The sequence below is a fragment of the Aythya marila genome (genome assembly GCF_965140915.1).
Source record: "Aythya marila genome assembly, chromosome: 1".
Lineage (NCBI taxonomy): Eukaryota > Metazoa > Chordata > Aves > Anseriformes > Anatidae > Aythya > Aythya marila.
Genome location: NC_139042.1, coordinates 87652693 through 87663903, shown reverse-complemented (window position 1 = coordinate 87663903; position 11211 = coordinate 87652693).

Below are 11211 nucleotides of genomic sequence, written 5' to 3'. Positions count from 1 at the left end.
ACCAGTGCTTAGAGCACAAACTCTGGGTCATCTGTGTGCCTACATGTTGACAACAGTGTCAGAGGGGCACACTGGCTTACCAAAGCAAGAAATTAAGTATAAGGCGAGAAGAATTTACTCTAACTGTCTTTTCAAGTATGCTTAATGATATGAGCGCTGAGCTGGCATGCCCTTGGTGTATCAAAGATGTTCCAGCACACTTGGCAGTCGATCTGCATCTCACTACATTTGGTATCCACCATAAGTGTAGACCTGTACTGTACCACTGAACCAGATGAAGTGTGGCTGAATGTATGGCATGCTGTGAGCAAGAAAAAATGTGTGGAGGATGGTATATGAGCCCAGGTTTGTTTATATCAAAATGAAGCTTAAACATGAGTAAGCAATAGAGCCCTTTATGGAAACAAATGACTTGACTCTACAAGTGAAGCTGAAAACTCCAGGGTACAAACTGAGGCAAAAGGAGTCAAAACAATGTGAATCTGCCCAGAGTGTACTGCTATGCTCACAGAACATCTTTTTGATCTATAAATTTAAATAAATCTAAAACTCTTTGGAACATTACAAAATCTTATTTTAAATTGATGTTTTAGGCATTTGTGGGCAAGGAGTTGTAAGTCTTGTATGTTTCTATACCTTTAAGGAGTACTTCCCAAGTGAATGTTTGTGTTAAATGTGTAGGTGTGATGGGATTTTGGAGATACAAAAAGATTTTTCTGCTATTTTAGTGGCTTCCTGGCACTCTCTTGATGAAAAGAACTGCTATGCAGATTTTCAAAGAGACAGTAGTTTCAAAGAGGACTTTAAATCATTTAAGTATCCCCAGAAAATCTAGTGCTAGTAAAATAATTAAATAATAAATTAAATAATAAAATAGTGCTAATAATAAATTTCGCCATTTATTTATTTGTGAGGAGAAACACTGTATGCAGACAGCCAGACAGAAAAGTTTAGATGATTTCAAGGATCTTTTCCAACCTTCCAACCTATATGATTCTATGATGATAGAAACTGATACTTTCTCTAAGGAATATATGAATCTTCAGTGAATGAAGTATGGGTATTCAACTAAATTTTGAATTGTAATAGGAAGTCACAAAAGGTATAATCACTAATACCTGCTACCTGTTATCTTTCATTTTAATTCTCCCACCTTTTTTTCTCAGTCCATTTTCTTTTGCTTTTTCAGTTCTGTAATATTGTCCTATTATTCTATGGAACTGTAAGATTTAGTAGACAAATGAACCAATATGACAGGCCTGCCATTTCAAGAAAATATCTGCATGTACACAGCTAGTCAGCATAGACAGCAGGTCTTTACTGTGGCCAGCAGCTAGCAGCAGGTTGCTGCTGATGATGCATTTACCTTGGTAGAAGCAGAATATCCTAGGACAAATAAAAGGTGATTTTGTGTTTCAGGAGTGGTATCTGACCTGGGTTGGTTTCTCATCTGCATCACTCTCATGCATGACTGCCTTGCAGCCTGACCCATGAGAGAGAGGGTAAAAAATCTGCACCTTTCACTCAAAGATGCTGAAAAGCAATATGGCTGAAACACTTGAAGTGTGAGTATTGGGACGGACAGAACTGTTTTGTGTATGTGAGAATGGTTACTTTAGCTGTACCATATGTCACACTGAAGAGGCTGTATAACAGTGCAGTAGGGAGAGAAGTTGTCAGTTTACATTTTGTGTTCTAGATTGGATCTAATCTTTTTCTGAAAGGAAACTGTCCTTCCCTTGGGTCAACCAGGCACACCTGATATGGATAGCAGTTTGGATTTCAGGATAAAATGAACAGAGAGAGAGGGAGAGAGGGTGTGAACAGGGAGGCTGCCATCCCACTTCAAGGTGGGAGACACCCCAGAGAAGTAAGAGACCTTCCCACCTGCAGAGGAAACAAACCCAGAGCCAAGTTTCAGGGGTGACAAATGTGATAAGACTCCCAAAAGATCTTCTGAGTTACTGTCAACTCTCTGTATAGCAGCTTTAGAGGCTTTTGTCAGCTCAAGCACTTGATAGGTTCCCACGTTAAATAAAAAAAAAAAGAAAAAAAAGTTACTGTGATGTTTTTGTTCTTGTTTGTGTCTTTGGGCACTGCAGAACCATCTGAGCATCTCTGTACTGCATTGTGCACCACAGCTAAAACCCTGTCCTGAAGGGTGATGTGGCCCACTGAGAAATGAAACTTACAGGGCACATTGTGGTTTGGGATGGTCCTCAGTCCTGCCACAGTTCTGTATTAGATGCCAAGAAGTCTTTGTCTCTTGGTGAATATGAAATTCTATAACTGAGATAAATCATAATGATGCAGCAGGGTACAAAAAAATTTCTGCAGTAGCAGACAAGCCTTGGTATATAACAATGATGAATGGATTCATAAATGCCTTCCTAAACAAGAAGAATATTTTCTGAGTGACTCAGAGCTGCTATTGGTCTAAATGCTCACCTTCATCTGCAAGTTTCTGTTCTAAGAGCTATCTCAGGAGACAGAACCAGAGCCATTAACTTAATTCTTTTAATTGAGAACAGGTAATGTTTTTTGTATGTCTGTTTTTGTTTGTTTGTTTGTGTTTTGTTTTGTTTTTCCTTAGCCACTTTGAAGTTCATAAAATAGAAAAGAAAGGATGGGATGAACATTATACTTAGCTTGGAATAACAGGGGAAAATCTTTCAGCTGATAGCTCAGAAATTTAAATGTCTGAGAAAAAGTGAAATGAATAGTAACTGAGAAATACGCTGCCTCTTTTCTACTCAGACCAACTTTTTTCTATTCATTTCTATTTCTTCCCTTGATGCTACAAGAAAAGAAACGTTTATTTCAGGATTTGTCTTGGTTATCATCTTTTGAAGTAAGTATGCCTCCTGTATAACAAAATACTTGTTAAGCTAATATCAAGAATTTCTAATGGTAATGTTTAGAATACCTAATTTTCAAGGCCTAATTGGAAGCAACTTAAAGTATTTCATCAATAACATTTGCTTGAGGGGAAGCCAAAAATGATTCATGTAATGAAATAAGAAGTCCTATCTGAAGAAAATTATTTTTACTGTGAACCATTTGAAAAGCTTTGCAGCTGCTGGATTAAAGGAAAAACTACTGAATTATTCTGAATTTTTAAACACATTTAAACATAAAAGATCATTCAGACTAGTTTAAAGCAACTTGCAAGAGGAACAGGCAAAGCTATTCTGAGAAACTTAAGTGCGAACAGATTGTGCTCCATTTATTTGAAAACAATCTTTACCTGACTGAAGCACAATGCCATTATACCCTCTGCCAAATATCTTGGAATTCTAGCACGCTTGTTTTTATGGCTGTTTTTAAGGCTGTAAGAGTTTTACCTCAGCATGGTGGCTAAGGCCTCAGGCTAAAATGCCTGTTCTCTTAGGTGCAAATCCAGACAACCCTCAGCTCATGCCTTTCTCCTTGCAAAGTGCCCTCAGTTAATTGAGTTTGATGGTTTGATGCTATGTGCAGGTAGAAATTCTGGAGTCTCTTGACAAAAGCTACTCTTCCCCTCTTACTTCTTTCTACCCCAAGATTTTGACAGCTCCATGTCTATACCTATGTTGATACAAAAAATGGTTTTGCAGCATAGGTACTGAGGAGTCATGTCAATTTTCTAACAATTTCTCCCTCTCTGTCTGCAATTACACTCAGGCCTTTGTGTGTCTGTGGGCCACAGCTTTTCTCATCAGAGAGGTGTTTAATACAGCACTGCTGATACCACAGGACTTCATCCAGCTATTCTCACACTGCCAAAACACCTACAAACTAAGGAGTGTCTGATTTTTCCCTTCTTGACTCTTCCAAGATTGGTTTGTATAAAGTATGAATAAGTAAATGTGTAACCAGCTGTCTTGGTAGGGGCTGAACAAACTTCAACCTCTTTAAAAAATATTGAATTTGTCAAGTGGGCAGCACTTTGGTGAGTGTGTGTCTGTAATAAATGATCTACACCAACACACTGAAGATGATGAAGTACTTTTTTGCACAGGCAAAATCTTCTCAGGAAATAAAATATAATGGTGGTAGGGAAGGATATATAACTTTCATATTCTACACTTATTCTATAGAGAACTAAATGAAATTACAACAAACACATAGATACTTTCAAAGTATAAACTTAGAAAACCAGAATATGTATAGGGAGGCCATTCTAGGATGCTGTTTGCATTATTAGCTTTTGCAGAGCTGATAGGAGAAAAAGTAGATGGCCATGCTAGTAACAAATTAAGAACACGGAGAAAAAAATATATTAAAAAAACAACAATAAAACAAACAAACGAACAAAAAACAACAACAACTAGCAAGCATGAAAAAATATTATTCATGGGCTATACATCCTTCCCATAAAAACTGTCAAATGGAGAAGAATCTGTTTTCAGTTTTAATTTTAATTGGGAAGTTTTCTTGATCACTAGGAAAAATTTAACACTTATGCTACTTTGCAAAGCTTATTTTCTGAGAGATCTGAATAGATACAGGTTAATTATTTGCTTACAATAAAGCTGTTTACACTTCTGATTCAATTTTGAAGGTCTCTAGCAGCTGAAGCTCATGTGAGTAGTTACACTAATTCTTTTAAAGGTCCAATTTTTAGTATTCCATCAAGAGTTTACAAAAAAGTCAGATCAGCAGCCTCTACTTCCCTGTGCAGTCATGTATCTGTGGAATTCAAAGCACAGTTCTCTGGAAGCTGCTAATTGCCTGTCAATCATCTGGCATACTAGCAGTTCACACATTTTTGCTATCGACCTAGCAGATTAATAGTATAACCCAAACAAAGGAACAAAGGCTAAACTGTTCAATTGGTTAGGGTAATGTGTGGTCTTTTCAGGCCAACATTAACAGAGAAACAGAAAAATTATGTTCTTTGTAAAAGTAAAGCTGCAGTGACCTTAACCCTGGCAAATAGACTGAATGAGTTCAGCACTATTTACCAGTAAAACCTGAAATAGCAAGTGTTTAAAAAATGAAAATTAATAATAATAAACAACACATATTGAAAAATCATTCCAAGCAAAACCGTGTAATATTTTTTTTTTTTTTCACTTTTAGCAGTCAGCAGCATGGCAAACATAATTCACAAAGTACTGCTAGATATGGTTGATCATCATACCATAACCTAATGCTGAATGTGTTTTTAGTATCTGTGGGGGTCTATTTTCAGGACAATAAAGGGCTTTTTAAAAAGGAGTGTTTTTTTTCCTGGTGTCTTTGGGCCTTGTATTCTAAGATCAAAGTCAACCTGAATAAGGGTAACAAAATTAATACTTTTGTAGTTACTTGTATGTTCATTATAGCTAGTAATTCCTGCCCAGGTTAACACTCCAGTGTGCTAACACCAAGCCCACACCAAAGAAGACTGCCTTGAAATTTCCATTCTTTCTGTACTGTGGAGCTTCATCAAGCTCCATAATTAAGATTGCAGTGAGATTTTTCTGTCCAGTAAAACAGCATTGGAGGAAGAGAAAATAATGATTTGTGTATGGATTGATGTTTCAAAGAGCATTTAGGTAACTTTACTGTCATTTACTTGGTATTAATTAGTTACCATCCAGAGAGAAAAAAATATTTCAGGCTAAAAGAGTAAATATACCCACATATAAAATGGGCATCTCAGTTTCCTTAAGCAAGTTTTGTTTCCAAGGGTGTAATGGCATTACATACTTCTCCCTTTACATCTTTCTGGCTTCTTGTTCTTGCTCATGATACCCATGTCTACAACCTCACCTATTGTAGTACAATATTTTTCCAGAACTGTGTGATAAATTTGAGCCACTTATGTGATCCATGGCAAAATTAAGTATTTGAGGAGTATCCTTTCTGAGCCTAGGTCATTTTAGCAACAAGGCATTATGGATAAGCAGCAAGCAGGCAGGGGAGAACTTGCACCAGTTTCATTGTTGCAACCAATAAATCATGTTGTCACAACCTCTGTCTCTGTATTGCAATCTCTTACAGAAGAGAGCAAATATTTTCTTCATTGCTGCTGCTGCCAGTCCCAAATAACATCTATTCTTTAGGCCAGATGAATCAGAAGTCCTAGAAAATGTCAAAATGCACAAATGAGAGGATCTGAAGCAAGAATGAGCTATTCGAATATAGCATGACCTCCTACCAAGCACAGGAGACTCCCCCAATAATTTCTGCAGAATTGTTTAAATTATGTTTGGGCAGTAAATCCCGTCTTCTCACATTTGCTCCCAGTGACTTTGGTTCAACCTTTTAATATCTTAGTGTTTTTGTTTGTTTGTTTGTTTGTTTTTGTTTTGTTTTGTTTTGCCAAGGTATATTCTCATGATCAGCTTAAATCTTCATTTGCTGTCAAAGCATCAGTTCTCTTCAAGCAGTGGTCAAGCATTCAGTCACCTTCTTCTGTGCCCACATTTTACCAATGCCTCCGTTCACCTGGGATGTTGCAGCAGCTCTAATCCTGGAGACCACAAAACCCACAACAATCAGATTTCAGCAGTGGGAATTTAGGATGCAGCAAGGCCTGAAGTCAGTGTGAAACCACATTGTCCATGTCTCAAAGGTTTGAGCTTAGTCACAGTCAAGCAGAAGTTGGACACAGAAGAGCATCTGGGTAAGGAGCCCAGTGTTTTGCATGTGGTTCCCTCAGGAGAACTCTTGGCACACCCAGGGGGATGCCTCGATGGACCACTACACTGCTAGCAGCAGAAATGGTGAGTTTGTAAGTTGCCTGCAGAAAATTCATCTTGTGGCAGGAATGTCTTTGTGGGTGGAATGACAAAGGTGGTACATTTGGTGACCTGTCATGATTGTCTTAACTGACCTAACAGTCTCCAAGCTACAACATATTATCCTGAAAGTTTCACATACTCCATACAGAAAGCTGTTGTTTTCTTTACTAATATCCTATTGCATCAGTGGCATCCACAAACTACACAGAAGACAAAGATGTACGAACTAGATTGACTTTCAAAATGAACAGTAATTATTGTGACTAAATATTGGTCTAAAAAGTGCGTGTTAGGTGGCCAGATTTCACTTTATTCATAGAAAGAGATTTCTGAAACAATGCCCCAAGGTTGGATACAAGCTTTGTTTCCTGTGAATATTATGTAATATTCATTTGAAATTTCCCATTGCTACAGATATTCAATTCAGTAAACTCATTTATTGACCTATAAATTGCTGATGAGTATTCACCTTCTTAAGCCCTTTCCCACCCTTCTTTAGTGAAGGTTGTAATTAGCACTATTTCATCATGTAGTCATAAAAGCATAGGGAATTTTCAGCTGCAAATCAGAGCCAGGAGACTTTCAGTAGTAGTAAAAGAAACTGAAGTAAGAACATATAGTAAGGGCAGGTAGAAGAATATTTCAGACCTTAGAAAATCAATTGGGAAATAATGATCATTGATGAACGTATAAAACTTGCAGAAAGTCTCATTTATTCATTGTGGGCTTCAATAAAGAGCATACCATTTGTCTGCTACAGTGCTGGAGCAGGATGGATTACCCTACATAGTGAATATTTTGTTTGGTGTTTTATTGATCTGAGGTGGAAATGCAGGTTGTACTGTAGACTATGAACTGGATTCAAAGCCATGAAAGTCAGTGAAAAGATTTCTTTTGACTTTGGAGATTTTAAACCAGGCATACATTGCACGATCAATGCAAATTTGTTACCGTCCTGGACCAAAGGGAAGAATATTCTCTGTCTGGTCCAAATGAGCTGCAGTTACTTCTTAGCATTTTCTTCTGTGAACCTATTGCATAGAAGGAAACTGCTCTCTTTATTTAACAAGTCAACTCAGATAGGAGTTACATACCCATTCTGTGTGTACCCATTGAGGCATATGCATATATATGTCCTCCATCCTTGACTTCCATAGGACTGCCTATGGAATGTGGCCTTTAAAAAATAAAATAAAATAAAATAAAATAAAATAAGGGGGCGGAATATAGATACTAACTGGGAATTTTGTCCATCTTCTTACAACAGCACTTCATAGATATGTATGTAACCACCAAAACTGCTATAAACTAAAATGCTAATCTGAATTGTACCCGATGAGTTGTGCCTTGGAGTAGCAGCATTCAGTTGAAGAAAAAAACATCCTTTTCAGGAGACCAGGTATCCGATGCCAGGAAAGAGACAAGAGACATCAGAAGGAGTATCCTTTGTCCCTACAGCAGTGGGCAGAAATTTCCTCTTCTGAGTCTCCTCTGTATGTGTTTGAAGAGTCTAAAGATAACTCTAAAACCGATCAAGAAATAAAAATAAAAAATGAATACAGTGATCGTCCATGTCAAAGTATAGACAATGTCAAATGGATACTGATTGTGAAGACACAGATTTAAAATTTGTGTACTGTATATCTTTTTCTTCCATTGATAATTTAAGGTAGATTTTTTAAGGAAAAAAAAAAAAAAAAAAAGAAAAAGATTTGGAAGTCTACTGAACTTTGCTTCCAATCGCATCTGATTGGCACTGTTGATTCAAAATTTGCAAATTCTTCTTTACAATGCATGCATAATGGCCATAAGATAGCTCTTTTCTTCTCTCTATGTTTTTCAATTTTTTTCAAGATACAAGAGATTTCTTTATACCCTACAGGAGCAGGACCAATTTCTTCTGATACATGAGGGAGCACAAAAAATGACAATGAAGCTCAGCACCCAAATGGTACAATTTGGTATAAAATATCAGAAAGATATAGTAGATATATTAAGTTGTGTGCTAGTGACATTTATCACAAAATATCAATATTTCATAAAGATGTTTTGTTCTCTGATTTTGACAGCTGCAATTTGCCTTTAGTTACTCATGATGAAACAGTATGTTAGTTAAAGGTGTCCATATGCATATTTCTAAAAACTCTTTAGAAAGGCATTAGAAATAGCTCACTATGCTACTTAGTCTTTGCTGAGAATTGATGAGTCCTGCTGAGCTTTGCTTCAATTTCAATCTGTCAGAACTGACGTGTAATTTGTTTTAAGAAACTGATGAGGTTTCAGAAATGTGCTATTCTTGGAGGGAGTGTAAATTAAAAGATGGTCGATGAACATGTGACTGCTTGTACTTCTGATGTCTAGCTCTGTAGTAGCCAGAAATCTTCTGGGAACAATAGAAAATTGTGAATGGGCTTTTAATGTTTGCTTAATGGCAAGGAGGGAGAGAAGGTTTGGACTACTGTGCAGAAAAGGATGCTTTTGGCAAGACAAGTGGTTACATTTCAGAGCTAGTTTTTGGAGGGTCTGTGGGTGGCACTGGCATAGCTTTTCACAGGACAATATTTTATATTCTAGTTCTGATGCTGCTCCTCTTTGTAGGAATTCTAAGAAATTAGAAATATTATCAGATTTATACAGAAGACTGCATTTTATCACTTTCTTTTCTCTATACAGAAGTTCTCTGGCTCTCCTGGCTTGTACCAGTACTTGCTTCCAGTGCACTGACATCAGTCTGTAGATGGAAAGAGGAGCTCTTGGAGTGTAAGGTGCTAAACAGCCTCATCAAACAAGAAAACAGTCAAAGTCCCTGGGGTTCAAACATAAGCACTTGCAAATGATATAAAAACAATAGCTGTGACTTTCAATGTAGACTAGTATAGACAGCCTGGCCCTAAATTTACTTCTTCTTTCCTGTCCCTTTACCAATGGCAAATACAGAGATCATTTAATCCTCTTTTATACTATGTATCAGGAAAGTCACTCTTAAATAGTTTTTGAGTATTTTCTCACATCATATATACTATCTTTACAACTGTACCTGCAAACGTATTTTAAAATTTCCCAATACTACAGCACACAATAGATCTCTTGCATTTCAAATCTTGAAACTAGCCAAATACTACTTGTGCTTGGGATGTTGATTATTGTAAATACAAAAGGACAATAAATCTACTATGACTTAGCTAACTTTTAGTTATATATCTAATAGTTACAGTAAAGAGAAGTGGGAAAGATTATGTTTGTCACCAGAGATTGTGAATATAGTAAGCTCAAATACAAAGATATCAGCAGTTGCTCAGAATATCTATTCTTGGTGGAATTTGCACCCTGATTTTGGGAATGGGGAAGGAAATTGTCTTTTCCATAGGTTTTCAGGGTGACAGAGTGATTTATCTAGTTTTCTTTCAAAATGCTAGAAGTCTTTGTGATCTTGAACAGTCTCCAAAGAGAGCTAATGAAAAATGTGTACAATGTACAATTAAATGTATAAATGTACAAAACGTACAAATGTACAATTAAAAGCAAGAAAAGCAGGGAAAGCAAAGGAAATAAAAATAATATTATTGTATTTTACAATGATGACAATGACTGCCAGATGTGGCTACTGGTCTTTTGAACAGAACCTCTACACTCCCTCCCCACAAATTTATAATATTTTAAATGCAGGCTTTTTATTATGTCTGTGTTTTTTGTTTGTTTGTTTGTTTGTTTTTGTTTGTTTGTTTTTCCCCTCTCTTCTTTTTTTCTTCTTAGCATATAGCAATAGTATCTGTCAGACAACAGGGATACTTGATTCCAACCCATAAAGTCACATCCTGGAAATGGGATTAAATAGACTAGGTAAAACATTAATTTCCATGAGTTTGCTACTTAATTATCATCCCAAACCACTGCAAGATCATCAAGGCATGACGAAGAATATGAAAAAAGTTGTCTTCTGCATTTTACATTCAGCAGCAGCCACATTGCATTTATCTATAGTAAAAATGCTTGTGTATCTGCTTTCTTCCCAAGGCTTCAATGCATACTAATTATTTTCTCATGTATATTAAGTAGGATTTTATAACTACTGCTCCTTTGTACACAGTTTCAAATCTTTATCCTATAGCTTTTCTTCTATCTTGCTTGCTTAGAGCTGAAAATATATTTTTATAAAAGTCTGGTGCAAATTCATTTTTGTACCAGGGCAGAATCTTGTAAATTTAATACCACATAATACAAAGACATACTCTTTAGACAAGTTTTATATTTCTTGGGTAAGGTGAAACACTGAAGTGTACTAAGGTGAATTGCCTTGTTTTATTATGTTTCATTTGCCTCCAACCACAGGTAGAACATGCCAAATACCTTTATAAGTTTCAACGGCCTCGTTACAAGCCTCCACCCACACTGATGATTAACCTTAGCATCACACATGTGTACTTGGTACACATGGCTTACAGACACTACAGGTATTTAAGTAAGAATATAATATACATGTAGCTCTATGCTTTGTCTG